The 16,835-nt window shown below is 37.4% G+C and overlaps 1 long non-coding RNA gene across 2 annotated transcripts in view; it reads right to left on the reverse strand.

Annotated features, from left to right (window-relative positions):
- Positions 1-16,835, reverse strand: part of LOC106948931 (uncharacterized) — a 143,691-nt gene that overhangs the window by 50,369 nt on the left and 76,487 nt on the right. For both annotated transcript variants that reach the window (XR_001425290.1, XR_001425289.1), the window contains exon 3: positions 2,862-2,985. This is a non-coding gene — a long non-coding RNA (uncharacterized LOC106948931). The remainder of the gene's footprint in view (positions 1-2,861; positions 2,986-16,835) is intronic.

Raw genomic sequence — 16,835 nt, forward strand, 5'->3', positions numbered from 1 at the left:
GGAAAACCCACCCCGCAGATGTTCTTTTTTTAAATAGGGGGGTGGGAGCAACATATTTTGGGGATAATTTTTTTTTTTTTTTTTTTTTTAATTATAAGTTATTTTGATTTTATGTTGGTCCATCACATAAAATCCCAATGAAATGGGGAGAGAAAAAAAATTCCTGTCAGATTTATTACCACCATGCGGCAAAGATACGAGAGCTTACAAAACCAACCAGGTCAGAGTAAAAGCTAAGAGTAAAAAACTCTGTGAGACAGAGTCAACACATCGTTTTCATGCCAAGTACAAAGAATCATAAACTCCTGACAGATGGTCTGGTTCTGCTGCAGAAAACATCACCTCTGGAGCAGCGAGCATTGGGTTTGCAGCTCAGACAGCTCCATTTGGTGACATTCAAATGAAAACATGACATGACACGAGTATCAGATTAATAAATTCATAAAAATGTAATAAAACTGTCCACCACAAAACACGGGAATTTGTAGCTGCAAATGACAAGATGTGCAAAAAGGTTAAAAGAAAATGGAAACAAAAGTTTTGAAGTAGTTATGCTCTACATAAATCTCCTGAAGCAAAAGAGACTGTGTTGCATATTTTCCCCTTTAGTGGAACTCATTTTTCAGTGAATATTAAATTGGACTCCCAGTGTTTATATTGTCTCTGTGCTTCTTTGATATAATTACAAAGAAATTGGGTACGCCGCAATATAAGCAAACAAATGTATATCTTTAAAATGTTATTTTGCCAGCTTATCCAAGTAAAACACAAATTTAAAAAAAAAAAAAAAAAAAAGGGATTTGCTCATAAGTGTAGATGAAGCATGTGAACCCTGGGGAGAAAAATCATAATGTGGACTTTTAAATCAGTCAACCTTCCCTGAGGGTTGCAACTGAAAAGTAACATCTACCCCAAATAAACAACATCACAAAAGCAGCTCTGACATAAAAGAAGATGAAAAGAGGACATGTGTCAAATACATATCATGTTTCCAGCTTTGGGAAGCAGCACGTGGCGTTAATGGATCAGGGACCCTCTCGAAAGCAATTACCTCCAAGATTCCCAGAGTGAAAAAGCAGGTGTCAACGAATCCGAACCTCAGAGGTCAGATTTGATATTCTGCTTGTTGTTCGACGGCGCCGCAAACCGGGTTTGAAACGGAGAAGCGGTTGTCGGTGAGAAGGACGCGTCTCGTTTGGTTCGTTAGGAACACAAAGCCACTCGTCTGTTCCAGCCGGTGGCCGAATTCACTGCAGTTATTCTGCTTGGGGTTCCGGCTTTTAAAGTAGTATATGTTGACTACTTTAACATAGTCAACATATACTATGGCATATACTAGTCAACATATACTATGTTGACTAGTATATGCAGAATAACTGCAGTTATTCTGCAGTTATTCTGCAGAATAACTGCAGTGAATTCGGCCACCGGCTGGAACAGACGAGCTGCTGAAAGTGTTGATTTCTTTTACGTTTACGGTTTTTGTGGTAAAGCAAAAAAAAAAAAAAAAAAAGTTTTTTCACTAAAAAAAACATTTTTTAGTGAATGGAAAATCTAAACTGAGCAGATCTGCATATTTTTTCTGCTAATATTTAAAAAAGGCACTTTGCAGATGAATCTCGATAATTATAATGTTATTCGGTAATTCAATATTGAGTAACTGCACACATGAATTTCAATTTTATATCTAATTATAGCTAATGGAAACCCAAAAATAATTTTCTCGGAAAACCAGATATTACATAATAACAATAAAATAATTATTTTTAAGATGGAAATGTTGGAGCATTTTGTGGCCTAAATAATCATGAAGAAGACTGGTGAACTTCACAGTTGTAAAACACCTGAGAACCGTAAGGTCGCTATCAAAACAACTGAATGGAAAGTTAAGTGGAAAGAAAAACTGTTAGAAAATTTATACAAGCAGTAGAGACAACCAAATTGAAGACTGTGGAATAGAGTAGTCATTTTAACTTCAGTAATATTTACTTCTGTTTAAATACATATTTAGATGTACGTACAGTTCCGTATTGTAGTACTTAACATGATTACTCTACGTAGCTTCACACATTTTATTTTTGACATGTGAGGTCCTGACATTCAAAATAAACCCTTATCACATCACCTCCACCTCTGTATTTGGCAATTAGTTTGAATTTATAATTATTACATAAAGTTTATGAGTTTTGTCTGATGTCAAGCCTTTTCATTATCAATGTTCGGTTCACGACGGGGTCGCCTCCATGTGTGGGATCATTTAAGAAAACAGCCGGTTTCCATCTGAGAACTTCTGCCTTTTTTCTTTTTTTGTCAAATATACATATTATAATAAACAGTACTGACTTAATCTCAGTTAATCGAAAATTCCTTCAGAAAGCGACCATACAGATTTTTCTTCCATTTCACAGAAGAGTGTCTCTGTACATCCTGTCCTATCCAAACTGGCTTTTATCCCCCACCCGATTATAGACATCAGGAGTCAACATGATGCATTACAAAACCATCTAGAAAGTCATCCACCCAAAAAAATAATTCCCTTTTTGATCGTGATGTATTTTCTATAGACTGCTGTGATTCAAACTGGATGATTCAGATTTGGATGATCTGCTGCCTCACTAGGTATGATTCATGATGCATTATGGGAAGAGACCCCTACCAAGGAGATTACATGTCTGCCGTTCCATTTTTCTTTCAATCAAAGTTTTACACAAAAGTCTGATTGAAAGCAATCTCCCGGCATAGTGGCGTACTTGAATGATAATTGGTGTCGAGGCTAAAGTCTAAAAAGCAAAAAAAAAAAAAAAAAAAAGGGAATTTTTTATTTTTGGAAACGGTGCGCTGATGCTCATTTTTAGACTTACCGGGGAGTTGATTCCAGAGATTTTCTTTTTTCCCCCCCCAAAGAGATCGTCTTTCTGTAAGGCTTTGTCACAGATGATCTCCGCTCACTTCTCGAACGGAAACTGATGAGAGTTGTGCGTTCACCTTAAAAGAAAAAAGATTAAAAAAAAAAAAATCAATTTGCATTACATATAGTGCAGCAGCTGCAGGAGTACAGATTGAATGTACAGCCTGACAGTTTCTTTATGGCTTACACTGCTGATGGATGACAGATCTGTTGCTTTGTGTTCTGGCGTTTGTAACAACCACCAGCTCACAGTTTCGGGTTCCTTATAGGGACATTGTATTCTCCCCCATCCAAGGTCGTCTCAAATCATCCCCCCGTCCCAGCAAATTAAAACCTGAATTCCCTCCCGCTCCCGAGGAGACAGCCTAAATAAGTTCAGTTGATTGCTGAATATAAAGTCTGGAGAACAGAGGGGAGGCATCATTATCATAGAAAACGTTAGCGCAAATGACGGACGCTGAGGCTTTCAGAGATGATTCGTCAATAAATTCTAAGTACGCCGTAATCAGCCCGCCTCCTCTGAAGGGTAAACACAACACGATGCTTTTGGTTGAACAAGCTGACTGCTTGAAGGCAAACGGCTCCGAGGTTTCACACTGTAAGGGAGCGAGGGAGAAGTCCCCACCAGGACGGTCCATGTTTTCTTACAACCAAAAATATTTCAATACAACTTGGTGAAGGAAAAGTTTCTTCCAAGCAGTTTACAGGAAGGTAGAGCGCAGCAACAGGTGGGGGAGGGGAAGCATTGGTATACTTTATGTCCTATACAGCTTGTTTTTTTTCTCTTTTCCTTAAATCTTTGAATTCATTCATTCACTCAAAGCGTTTTATAAAACAGAAGTCCCACAGACAGCAATCAGGGAATACAATGTTGGCAAAATTTACAATAAAATCACCCATTTTCTATTAACTTTAAAAACAAAACAGCATGATGCTGCCACCAAACCTGTAAGGCTTTCAATGAATCATCTTTTTATCAATTCTGACCAGCTGGTTCCATGTTTACATGAAACTGTACATCAAAGTCCTGTGGCATAAAAGACTGGTAAAAAAAAAAAAAGAAAAGAAAAGAAAGGGGAAAAACTGGAATCTGTTGATTGACATTTTAATACATTATACAACCTTAAAAATAACCTGAAAAACTGATTAATGATTGTAGTTGAATGGTTAAAATCACTAAACCGAGTGTTGGGGCAGCGTTTGATGGCCACTGTCTGAATCCATATGTCCACTGCAATTTCCCCATGTCTCGTCATTTAGCCAATAATTTGATGAGCAATTAAAATGAGGCTGTTGTAAACAGCTTCTCATCCAGCTTGATGTGTGGCCCGTCAGAGCGGGAGAGGCTGCAACCTCCAAATGCTCCTTAAATGCCAGCAGCAGGTAATCAGCCAGCAGAGGAGAGAGTGAGGAGGGACGAATGTGACAGTGAATAAAATCTAAATACTTATCACAACAGGCAACGCCGAGTCCTGCCGCTCCTCAGATCTACACATCGCCACGGCGTGCCAAACCTGCTAACGTACAAGAGCTGCATACCAACAATGCATTAATTCGGATCGGCACACGTTTAAATGAGAAGCTAATGCCCAATGTAGCAAACCCTCTCCGTGTCTTAAAGGTCACGAAAAATGTGTTTGTCTGTGAAAACATGAGGTCTAGACAATGTTTTGGAGGACAATGTTTAGAGTAGGATGGCGGTGTTAGCCGGTTTTTTTCCATCATTGTTAATTATATGATTAAACGCCGAGGTTAAAGACCCGTTCAAAGCCTTGCATAGCTAATAAGGGCCCAAGTGAGAGGTGTCTGGATTTCATCCCTGCCTCGCATTCCACTCACACACACACCAGCAAATTTAATTGGTTGCATCATGTGAAGCCATTTTACATATCAAATTTGTGAGCCAAGAAATGCCCTGTTGTAGCACCGCTTTTAACACAAATAAGCATTTAGCTAATGCCTTCACACAGCCAGCCAGAAGAGCCACTTGTAAAGTTATTCAGCTTTAAGTGACTGATTTGGCGCGTGAACGTGTATTCAGTTTTTTTTTTTTTTAGACAACCGAAGGAGTAAAAAAAAAGCAACAAAAAAAAAAAGCATCGAAACATGCCGCTTTTCATGCTTGTTAACGGGGAGGCAATAACGGCGACGCAGTGGCGACCGGAAGGATGTGAAAAACCCCAGGTGAAAGAAAAGTCCTAAAAAGCTCTTACTCACATGCTGCCTCTCATTAACAGGAACATTTTGACATTTGGGGAGAGATGTTTACCAGTCGCTGGTAACTTCCATTAGTGCTGTTGCCAAGCAACTGCTCCTAACCTAGAGATATTCCAGGAAGAGACTTGGACCCCCAACAAACAGCGCAAAGTTAATAATTAGGACTTAGAAGTACAGGACAAATGTCTTTATTTCACCGCTATAGAACAGCTGCATTTTCATTGTCATGAACATCTTAGACTGCCATCGCAGTTTTTATCATCATGTCACTGCATGCGAGTTAAGCAGAACTGTGTAATTAACATGAATAATAAGATATTCTGTTTATTCTGTATTTAAAAATCACCCAGATTTTCAAGATTCTACGTAATTTTTGTTTGATTTTATCTATGGGTATGTTATTAAAATATTTCAGATTGCTTAGGTGTTTGTCTTTTAGATATTTTCATATTAAAAGTGATATATTTTGTTGCTGTGCTGCTGTAAAAAGTTAATTCCCCATTGTGGGATTAAGAAAGGACTATTCTATTCTAATCTATTCTCGACTGAGACGTAATATTGTGAAGTGCACAGAAAGTATAATAGTGCGTTCACACCAAAAGCGTTTTGAGCGTCAGGTACGTCTGGTTTACATTCAAAGTCTATGTGGAGGCGCGTTTCAAGTGTCTGACACACATCAGCTTGACGCGCGTCTACGTGGACGTTCAAAGTCCACGTAGACTTTGAATGTAAATCGGACGCGCAAAATGTTAGGTGTGGAGCAAAACGTCAAGCGTCTGCATTCAAAGTGCACACGCGTCGAACTTGGAGCATCAGGCGGGTTTTTGATGCATGTAATGCTTTTTTGTGAACGCACCATAAGAATGTGGTTTTCAACATGTTTTACATTTTAAAAATCTGAGGTGTGTATTTGGCTGCCTTCTCACAGCAGGTAAATTTGCTGTTTTTTTTTAAGTGTTCCCATAATTAGTAGTATGGATGACCAGGCAAAAACTGGAATTGAGCATCAAGACATTCTTTCCATTTTTCAGATGATGGATTGATTGGTGGAGGCCTTTTGCTGAGTGGAGTTATAGAAATAGGTGTAAAAGGTGCATGCCACACTTTTTAGATTCATGTTTTTCCTGTGTATTTTTGTATGTTTGCTTGATTCTGCAACATGAATGAATGACCGTGAGGTGTTGGCCAACAACTGTAAATGTGTGAGACACACTTGTAAAATTTCTCCCAGGATTTAAGCTGTACTGAATGGTTCATATATATTTTTTACACTGCAGTACAACTTATTTGCTGTATCTAAGCAACATCTGAGAAACAGAAGAACCGTTCTATAAATTCATGACTAGAAAACGTAGGTTTAAAAGCACCTTCCCATTTCTGCAGCTGCTCCTACTCGACATACACAAACTTGCTGGCGTAAATGGAGCAGAAAGCGCTGCTTAAAAAAAAAAAAAGAGCGTTGGGGTGGGGAAGGGACGGCTGAATAGGGAGCACAATTACCACAGTTTGGGATTCCACTTTTATCCCCTGCTGAAATAGACTTCTCCCTGCTTTGTTTCTTTCTTGCTTTGCTTCTTCGTGGGCGAACTGAGAGATGGGGATCTTTTCAAAGGTCATTTGAACTGTTTGTTTTATCTCTGAGCTTCTTTACTGAGATGGTAAAGACTTTGCCTCGGGGTTTGGTGTTTGTGTTATTTTATAAGCTGACTCAAAAGAACTCAAGAAGTCTCTATTAGCAAAAATCTTACCCGTCCACACAAATTATGTAATAAATATGCCACTTGATTTTTTTTTTTTACCCCCTCATTCATGCAACCAGCAAAAGGAGAGTTTCAAACTATGTTAAGGAGGTCTTATTTACTTTTAATTGATTTCCAATACATTTCTTTTATGTGTATAAACCCAAGTTGGCTGGTTTAGGTGGACAAAAAAAAAAAAATAAATAAGTGCAGATCTATTGCCGGTGTCTCACTAGGTGCAGCGTTGCATCCGAGCAAGAGCGTTTACCTGCTATTATGATAAACGAGGGATAATTATTACCCAGAGTGCACTGGGGACTGCAATCATTACCACGACTTCCTGCACATGCGGCGGTTCGCTCGCCATCCGCCGTGTTGTTCACATAACACCTGCGCCGGACGCCTCAGGCTTTGGCAAAGGAAGATGAGGCAAATTAATATTTATAAAGAGGAACAGCTTTAGACTAATCTCCGGAACAAAATGAGGTACAAGCAAAAAAAAAACAAAAAAAAAAACAAAAACAATGCAGTGGGCATAAAACCTTAACATATTTAATGATGGGAGGGTTGAGATTTGATTCTCTGAACAGAGAATGATGACGAAGCAAACAGACAAGGCAACACGTTACTAGGTGTTCAGATAAAATTATATTTATTCTGAAATAGATATTAGCTATAAGTACAAACACTGCATGGTGAAGCATTCTTTTCATGTTTGTTCAGTTTGTTTCCCATGTTGTTTAATTAGTATGTCAGTTTTTTTCTAAACTGATCATAAACATGTTAGTTTTCCTGGTGAATTTATATTATTTCATGAAAACTTTTCACAAAACATATTACATCATGCAATTCCACCTCTACTTCTGACTGCCATCTGCATCCCAGTAAAAGCAGACACTACTTTGTGTTTCTGCTTATACTTACTGACCGCTACTGCCACCTACAGTCCAGCTTGATGGCACAATTCTTGGTTTGATATCAACAGACTTTAACAAAAAAGAAATATAGAAGTAAACATTATGTATAGAACGTCCAGAAGTTTTTTTTTTTTTAAGTTCCAGAGTTTACAAAAATATATCACTTTAACAAAATAAAAGCAATATGAAAATTATGATTCCTCCTCATCCTCAGTGAAGATGAGGAGCTTTTATGTAGCTTTAGAAAACCAGGTAAGAGGTGAGAAATAAAAACATGCTGAGTGCTCAGGCAGCAATCCTTTAAAAATTACCAATTGTAATTAAGTAATTGGATTTTTTTTTCAGTTTTATTTTTAATGGAAATTAATGTCAGAACTGGGACTATTTCCCTCTGCAAAGAGAAAAGGTGGGCAGATATGAACAGCAGCAATAAAAATTGTTTTTGAAAACTTGTATGTGGAGGTCTGAACTATTTTTTTCCATCTAATGGAAAAAAATAGTTTCGCTCCTGTAGAGTGAACATTTAGTGTTTAGTGACTGAAATTATTTTTCTCTCACTATTTGATTTATTTATACACCAGTAGAAGTTTAAAAATAAGACATTTATTTTTGATGCAATTCTATTTATGTTAGCAAAAAAAAATAAAAAATAGCAGACCTCACTGGAAAAAACGTCTACAACCTCCCTGACTTTATTTACCAACTTTCAGATGTTTTTTTTTTTTTTTTGGCTCAAAATTGTTAACGGCCAACTGCTCTGATATTTCAGAATATGATGCCATTTTGCTATAATTTACATCAATACAGGTTGAGTTTCTTTTAAGATTACATAACAAATTGTGGTAAACGGCATCAGTTTAGAGAAACTGAATTTTCTTTATGAATTTATTAGTCACCGTATATGTAAGCCATGTATCCCACTGCTAATTATTACAAATTGAGTGTAAGCATTTTGTTTTCCAATGTCAAGAACGAAAAATCAGACTCAAACCGTGTGTGAAAATGGCAGCAAATCCTCAGGAGGCTTCACTACCCAGCTTCATAATCTTTTGTTATTCCACCCATGTGTCAGTCTTGCAGAGCTTTCGACTAAAACGCAGAGTAAATAGTAATATGGTTCAAGAGACTAAATGGAAACCAAACTGCAATTGGTACAATGATATTTTTGTAACATGCCCTGTTACAAAAAGAGACACTTCAAAATATTATTGATTCTGAGAATGCTCCTGCTGCTAAAGCGGGATAACGGCTAATAACAGTAATGGGGGCTTCAAGGTTTTGCAAAGCCCTGCGAACCTATTTAAAAACTGCTGCGTCTTGTGTCATCTCATGTGTTGCCAAATTATTGATATTCCTTGAAAATAGCATTTTACATTTATTTATTTATATTGAACCCTTGCTGTGTGGAATGACTTTTTTTCTGCAATTACAGCTGCCTTTCTTTTGGGGTATGTTTGCGCAGCTGTATGCAAACGGAAATTTGTGCAATTCCTCTGCAAAAACAGCTTAAACTCAAGACAGCATTGAGAAAAATAAATTATTTATTTTAAGGAAAAGATTCAACAAGAAAACTATAATAAAAAGTCCCACAAATGGGTGTTTTAATCCTAAATTAAATTGTTGACGAAAACAGCCATGTAGTCCGATATGTGATAATGTTTTAGAGCCCAACTCTGCTTTAAATCACTCCACGTCTTTCACCCTGACCTTCGTCTTTGTGATGGTGCTTGTTCACCAGTGTTCTCTAACAAACAATTAAGTGCTACTACATGATAGTCAGATAAAAGTCCCAATAAAATACATATCTACTTGCGATGTAACAAAATGTGAATCTGTCTATTGAGATATGAATACGAGTTGAATACAAATCTAAGCACAGAGGGAAAGAATACAAACGTGCATTATTCAAGTCGGGAGAGTGAAGGGAGTACCAGACTAACCGCTGGCCAAGAAGTCTTCCTGCTCAGTGAATCAGGTCACCAGGAGAAGATGTCTTCAATTAACCTGCTGCTCTCTGGCCGGTGACATTTAGGCTCAAACGTGACCTGAATCAATCAGCCGCTTCCTCCTTCAGTTTTTAGAAATGTTTAGCGCTAATCAACAGCTCAGCAAAGTCTTTTACAGTATGTTTATGTTCATTCTTTTAAAAGAATCCACCTAATCTTAGGTAAAGTTAGTGTTTATGGTAGATATTACTCTCCTAATTTCCATGTGCCTTCTCTTGTCTCACTGGTTTTGGCTGCTAGTGCCACCATGTGGTCACAGTGTCAAGATTAAAGAGGGCGACTCCACTGCAGTCTTCCTTTGTGCCGTTTACAACAAAAGGGAGTCCATGTGCCCAGTTTCTTTCTTTTCTTTTAATGTTCAAGGCAGCTGAGCGACAGTCATCAACAATCCATCTATATCGCAGGCTCAAGATGCAAGCGCATGCGTGTCAGTTGGTTCAAAATTACTTTCAGACCAGGTGATAGATGTCTCGTTGATTGTTGAGTAGCTGCTAGATTGAGGAGCAGTTCACCCACACCACCTGCTCTCTTCCCTCTCGCTCGCTCCGCCGTCTCGTGGGACGAAGAGGTGGGCCGGAGCTGTAAGTGATATACGAGGCAGCTTGAGAGAGATGAGAAGGACCTGCCATTCGCTGTCAAGAGGAGGACGTTGCGAGGCGAGAGGTTACACACATTGAAATGCCATTTCCTGCGGTTCACCACTTCCCTCTCACACCCGCCTCAGAGACCGGGCTGAGAAATGCGCTTTTATGAAAAATGGTTCCCATTACTGACTTGACCCTGTACCGATCTTTGACGCTGACCCCCTTGCGTTTTATAAAATTGACCCCCATTGATGCATCTCAACCTTTCAACCCTTCGCCATCCACTCATGTCTTCTCCCACGTGAGTGTGAAGATTTAGTAATGACCGTCCAGCAAGTCACCAAAGGGACTGCGACGGAAGCCCTCCTTCTCTGCCTCTAACCGAAATCACAAGAAAACTTAATTTGGCACCGTTCGTTGCCGTGCGCGTCTCGCCAGGTACCGAACATCTGCTGAACCCTGATCTGCGCAGATAAACTGATTGCATATTATCACTGGAGCTGCTGGTTTACTATTGCGGGAGATAGTTGCCATGAAAAGTAATTAGTGACAGTAATTTAGTTTCCCTCACTGACAGATTCTGCTGTAATTAACCATGTTTTATGAGATGGAGATTGGTTTGGACATTAGCTGTTTATAAAAAAAACAAGGTAAAAAATTTTATACTTGGCTGCAATCGAATTAAAACTTTTTATTGTGGTTGCTGAAGTCATGAAATGTATTAAAAATGTAACAGATTTTATGGAATTTAACAAATAGTAGTGTGAATATGTTCAGTTGTTTCAAAAGAAATGTTCACATATCAAGAGAGTGATTTAACTGCACTTAAGGCATAGATATAATCGTTTAAGATGCTTAGAAAAAAATTTATTCAGAGGAAAATGTTAGGACACCCCGTCTTCTGATAGATAATGTTGTGCCCTTTGAGTAACAAGTCATTAGCATTGCAATGGGGAAGGTTCACCACACTGAGATTTTAGCTGTGAGATGTTCGAGGGCTTTCATACTTGACGGATTTACTGGTATGTTTTGGGTCATTGTCATTTTGCAGGTTTAAGCTTGGTTTCAGCTTTGATTTTTTTTTCTTTTGACAAATCGTTCTAACATTCCTCAAGCACAAGAAGACAAACAAAAAACTCAGATGCATATTCAATCGTCTCAAGTTAAGTAAACACAAAATACTGATGATAATCATGACAGAAACCGTTAAAAAGCCTGTATAATTCTTAGCATATTTAGACACATTAATATTGAATGTCAAAGTTGAAAAATACAGGTTTACATAAAAAAACTGGGGTAAAAAAAGAACTATTTTACATTTTTTAAACATTTTCTTTTTGTTAAATGTAGTGAAGCTGCTTCTGGGACATCCCAACTTTTATTCCTACTTTAAATGACCAAAACATACATGCAGCTGCATCACATAGTAGATTAGGATATCGTTGTCCAGCATTTGAGGGAGGTTTGCATTTTGTTTGCATGATCCTGACTGTTGAAATGAATGGGAACATCATGATGAGACTCAGAGCTGAGGGAGGTCTTTCAGAAGGAAATTTCTAGCAGCATATCCAACTTGTAGGGGATTTACATAGATCTGAATTTGAAATTACTCGGTTTGTAAAGTAGTTTGTAACTTCTTTCAAAGCAACAGCTAATATGCATAGGTCTTGTCATCCAAACAAAGTTCCATTGAAGAACACAGGATGCTAAAATAAGTCTTTAAAGCCCTTACGGTACAATCAGGGGACCTACAACAGCAGCAATTTAAAAAACTAGAACTGCAAGCCCTTTTGTCCTGCCAGCCCCGTGTTGCCTGGTTTCCTCTCACATCGACCACTTTGGAAATTTTCAAGAGATTTTCCAAATTGGAGGAAATGGAAAAAAAATGTTTGGTGTAAACTAAATAATGCGCTCTATGGAAGTGGAAATATCAAGCAGAAAAAAAATGCTAGCTCAATCTCATGAAATTTCTCTTGAATTTCACTGTGTGCCAGGAAAATGTGAAAACATCAAAAACTAAAAGCTGAAGGAGGTAAAAGTTAATGTTGCATGTTGTCTACATTTTGTCCAGAGGTTAATACAAAATAAGATTAATCTCTTTCCTAGTGTGGACAAACTTTGTCATGAAATAGGTAAACAACTTTTTTTTTTTTTTTTTTTCTTTTAAACACAGGCTTCCTCTTGGTTTAATCAAATCCCAATCGGACTTATACTTACAAATTAGTTTACCAAAACTGCGTGGTTACAAAATGACTTCAAACGAGAGTTAATCAATGCCATTAGCACATTATAATCACACATAATGTGGGATGAAGACGGGCTCTGGAGACATTAAAAAAAAAAAAAAAGAGGAATCGTTTTACATATTCAACATATTAGTGCCTTATAAGAGACACGTGATTATTAGCGAGCACAGAATCAGGCATTCATACTGAGAAATCAAGGGTGTGGGCTTGCTGTTGTCGCATATTTATGCATAACAAATGTGATCAGAAGTTTCCTCCAGGCAATGACACAAAAGCAAATCTGTAGCGGGAGGAAAGAGAGCAAATATTTGATCAAAGTTAGCAAAGACGTTTGTGCATCGAAGCTTTTCATCCTTTTCCAACTACGCAGCCTGGCAAAGACATCCACTAAATCAATTATTCTCTAATCTTTAAGTACAGGAGCACATTGTGTTCAGGCTCCTGACAGATCTTATCGGTGTGGGATGGAGCCACAATGAAGAAAATAATCTATGTGATAAATCTGGTTGGACACTACAACTGAGCGAGCCAGTAGAAGCTGCATTATCTTGAAGTTTAATGACAATCGGTGTAACACGTCCCAGACAATGAGTTACATGATTCTACACCACATCGTTGCTACATAATAAAGCTCAGGTTGGATTATGAGACTTTACAACAGAACAGTTATTAAAATGATCCACATTAGAATTTGTAATTCAAATTCACTCTGTAGAACCCCAGAGAGATAATTTCATCTGCTGCATATTCATTCATGGGAGTGACAACAACATCGTTGTCCCCCATGGATGTCATTAATGGCAACGCAAAGACTTGTGTTGAGGCACAACCCTTGCAATAAAAAGACTCAAACGTTCAACAAATGTTACAAGTGAAAAAAAACATCAATAGTTCAAACCAGTGAAGATGATGCAGCAAGGAAGCAATTTGGAATAAACGGTTAAAAAATTAATTTAAATGGGAGTGATTTACTTTATCTGTTAAGATTCTAACTTGAATATGAACATTTATAAATATTTTCTGAATAATTTCAGTCTTTTAGCAACTAAAATGGGTTAACTCAAAACTCAAACATGTCAGAGGGGTGAATTTCAAAAGCATTATGATATATTTCATGCAAAATAAAGCTGGTCAAAAGACTAAAGAAAACTAAAGCACAAGTACAAAAGAAGAATAGCTGCACTCAAATTTGATTTTGAGTCATTAGTATTATAATCACTATTAAAACATTGTTTAAGCTTTATTTTACCCTCAAATGTGGATTATTTTAATTTATTGTCTATTATGTATGAATTCAGGGTATTTCGGTGCAGATTTTTTTTAAGGGTAGTGGCATATTGACCTCTGTACTGAGTTAGGTTCTGGTTCTGCTGGAGGTTTCTCCCCGTTAAAGGAGAGTTTTACCAATCCACTGTCCCTACATGGATGCTTAATAAGAATGATAGGGTTGAATTTAATTTTTTTTGTTAACCAACTTGAGACATCCGTTAATTGCTGCTCCATAAATTTAATTGATACCGATTTGTGGTATTTTTTTTAAAAATTGAAATGCAAAAATATACAAAAACAAGGTAGGTTCATTGTTTACAACACTTTAAAATGTGTTTCATAACTTATTACAAAACATGCAAAAGTGTAATTTTTTTTATACCCCAAACAGGCCAATGTATCCTGGGGGATAATATTTCTTAAAAAAAAAAAAAAGATGATGAAAATGTGTTAATTTAGCATGAATACATCAGAAAATGGCAATGAATTAATTTTCAAATATAGAAATCTGTGTCTGCCCATTTGTCCGGTTCACAGTTACGATGGAATGACTCAAGAGATTAATAGACAGATTAGAGCCTCTTCCTCTAAAGTGGATGAGGCTCTAATCGGTCGTGATGAGTTGCCAGTCTAAATTGCAGCCATCGCTTATATGACAAAGGTATGGATTGTGACCAAAAGACTGATGTCCCACATACAGGTGGATGAAATGAACTCCTTGGTAAAGTGGCTGGCTAAACCTAAGAGATAGAGTCAGGAGTTCTGCCATTTCCTGGAAGAGTTCAGGAAGGAGGGACTATACTCCTCCTCATCAAGAAAACATTGGAATCCCCTAAAAATTAGCTTGGGAGTGACATAAATGTACAAACCAAACCAAACTTGTAAAACCAATTAAAAAGATATATTCTCCATGTCTTGCGATGGACTAGCAACCTATTCAGGTGTATACAGCCTCTCACTCTGAAGATCCAGCAAATAAAAGATTTAACTTTGTGAAAAAGAAAAACATAGTCTACCTATGAAACCTTTTGGAATAAAATGAGGTTTTAATTTTAGCACTTTGCAAACAGAAACTTTATCAACTTCAGCGCTACCTGAGCTGCAGAAAGCACAGAAGTTGATTGTATCTGCTGTCTCAGCTGACACTTTTTTTCTCTTCACTCTCTGCTTGATTAAAATGCCCTCTTTAATCTTCAGCCTCCAGGCAGCTCGACCTGCCACTAACACCCCTCTTGTCTCTTGCTGTTCCCTCGTTATCACAACCAGCTTGCCTGTTCCTAATGCCCTTCGCCCATATGTGTGTGTGTGTTTAATACACCACCTGCTTTCAAATGCCTTCCTTGTATGACACCAAAACTTTTACAACAGCTCTTAAGCTGGAACAGTATATGCCAAAGAGTGAAATGCATCAAAAAAATGAAAAAAAAAAAAAAAATCCAAACTAAAATGTAGTTTTGTTCATTTTCTAAAACGCAGGTGTCAAATTAAATTCCCTTAAGGCCTGTGTCCTGCATATATTAGATGCATCTCTGCTTCAGCACACTTTAATCAAATAATTAGGTCATTAGCATGAATCTGTAGAACTTCAACATGTACTAAGGAGACAATTCAGCTATTTGATTCAGGTGTGCTGAACCAGGAGACGCGGTACAGAACACCGGCTCTCAAGGATCTCTGATGTACAAAACACATGGAGATTTTGATGGTACACACATTTTTACAAAACATACATCTGCATTATAAGTAGAATGTTAAAATCATCTGAATGATTGGTGACATTTAAATATTGTGGTTTTTATCTCAATATTTGGAATATCTAGGCAGACAAGAGTTTGCACTTTTGGTCCACATCTGAGTTCCCCAAACAGGATGAGAGAACCAAAAACAAATCTCTCCTTATGGCCCCTTACAATTTTAGGCCAGAATTATTATTATTTATTTCTTTATTTTTTGTCGTTTTGTTGGCGGCAGCATGGGTCGTTTTGTGAAAAATCTATAGAATTTGAAGTATTTCACAATAAAAGCCTGTAAAGAGTCAGAGACATTTTATCTATTGTCCTTCAGTCTTACAGAAACATCTTAAAACATGTTTTGATGTTGACATTTGTGTCAAAACCAAAACCATACAACTGTACTCATAGACACAGCGTAATGAGCTAACTGTACATCTGCTGGCTGATATAAATACATCCATTTGAAAATATTTCTCTCACACTGCTCTAGATGTAATTTTAGGACACGCAGAAAAAAGCCCATTCTGCAGGTACATGTAAACTTTCTTTCAAGATTTATTTCCCCTTTACTAGGTCACTGTTAAAAGGTGGTCAAGAGAGAAACAAAATCCCTCCCCTCTTATATCATCCAGCCTCTGCCTGAGGCACATCATGTAGTTCATCTTCCTCTGCTAACTTACGTTTTTCATCATTTTAGTTACAGACGTCTGCCTGTCCACAGAGTAAAACTGGACAGCGATACCACAGGCTCCGGCGTGTAATACAGAGTTTTCAAATAAACTTAAATTAAAAAGTTTGCTATTAATTTATGACTGATACTTCTCCAGTTGTCAGGTTTCAAGAATGAAAGGATGGACAAATATTTCAAACATCCATCCGGAAATTTCCCATACCATTTTATTTTTCTTAATTACCCAGAATGAGAAGGAGCCTTAATTTACATAAAAAATGACTTTAATATTAATATTCAAATAATTAAAACCAATAAAAAATATTTTACTTTATAATATACCTTTGAGACCAAAGACAGTCAAACTAATATGACTAAATCCAGAATGTGGGGGAAGGAAACTCTTCCCTAAATTTAGAGATCTCTGTTTCTGTTTGTCTACATACTTTCGAGGTGGAACAACTATTCCTCTCTCTCATTAATGGGTCAAAAAAGGCAGATTTGTGACTGTGATCCAGGGGCGTAACCTCTGAATCAGGATGTTCC

This window comes from Poecilia latipinna, unplaced genomic scaffold (assembly GCF_001443285.1).
Source record: "Poecilia latipinna isolate Pla-1442-1.1 unplaced genomic scaffold, P_latipinna-1.0 Scaffold314, whole genome shotgun sequence".
Classification (NCBI taxonomy): domain Eukaryota; kingdom Metazoa; phylum Chordata; class Actinopteri; order Cyprinodontiformes; family Poeciliidae; genus Poecilia; species Poecilia latipinna.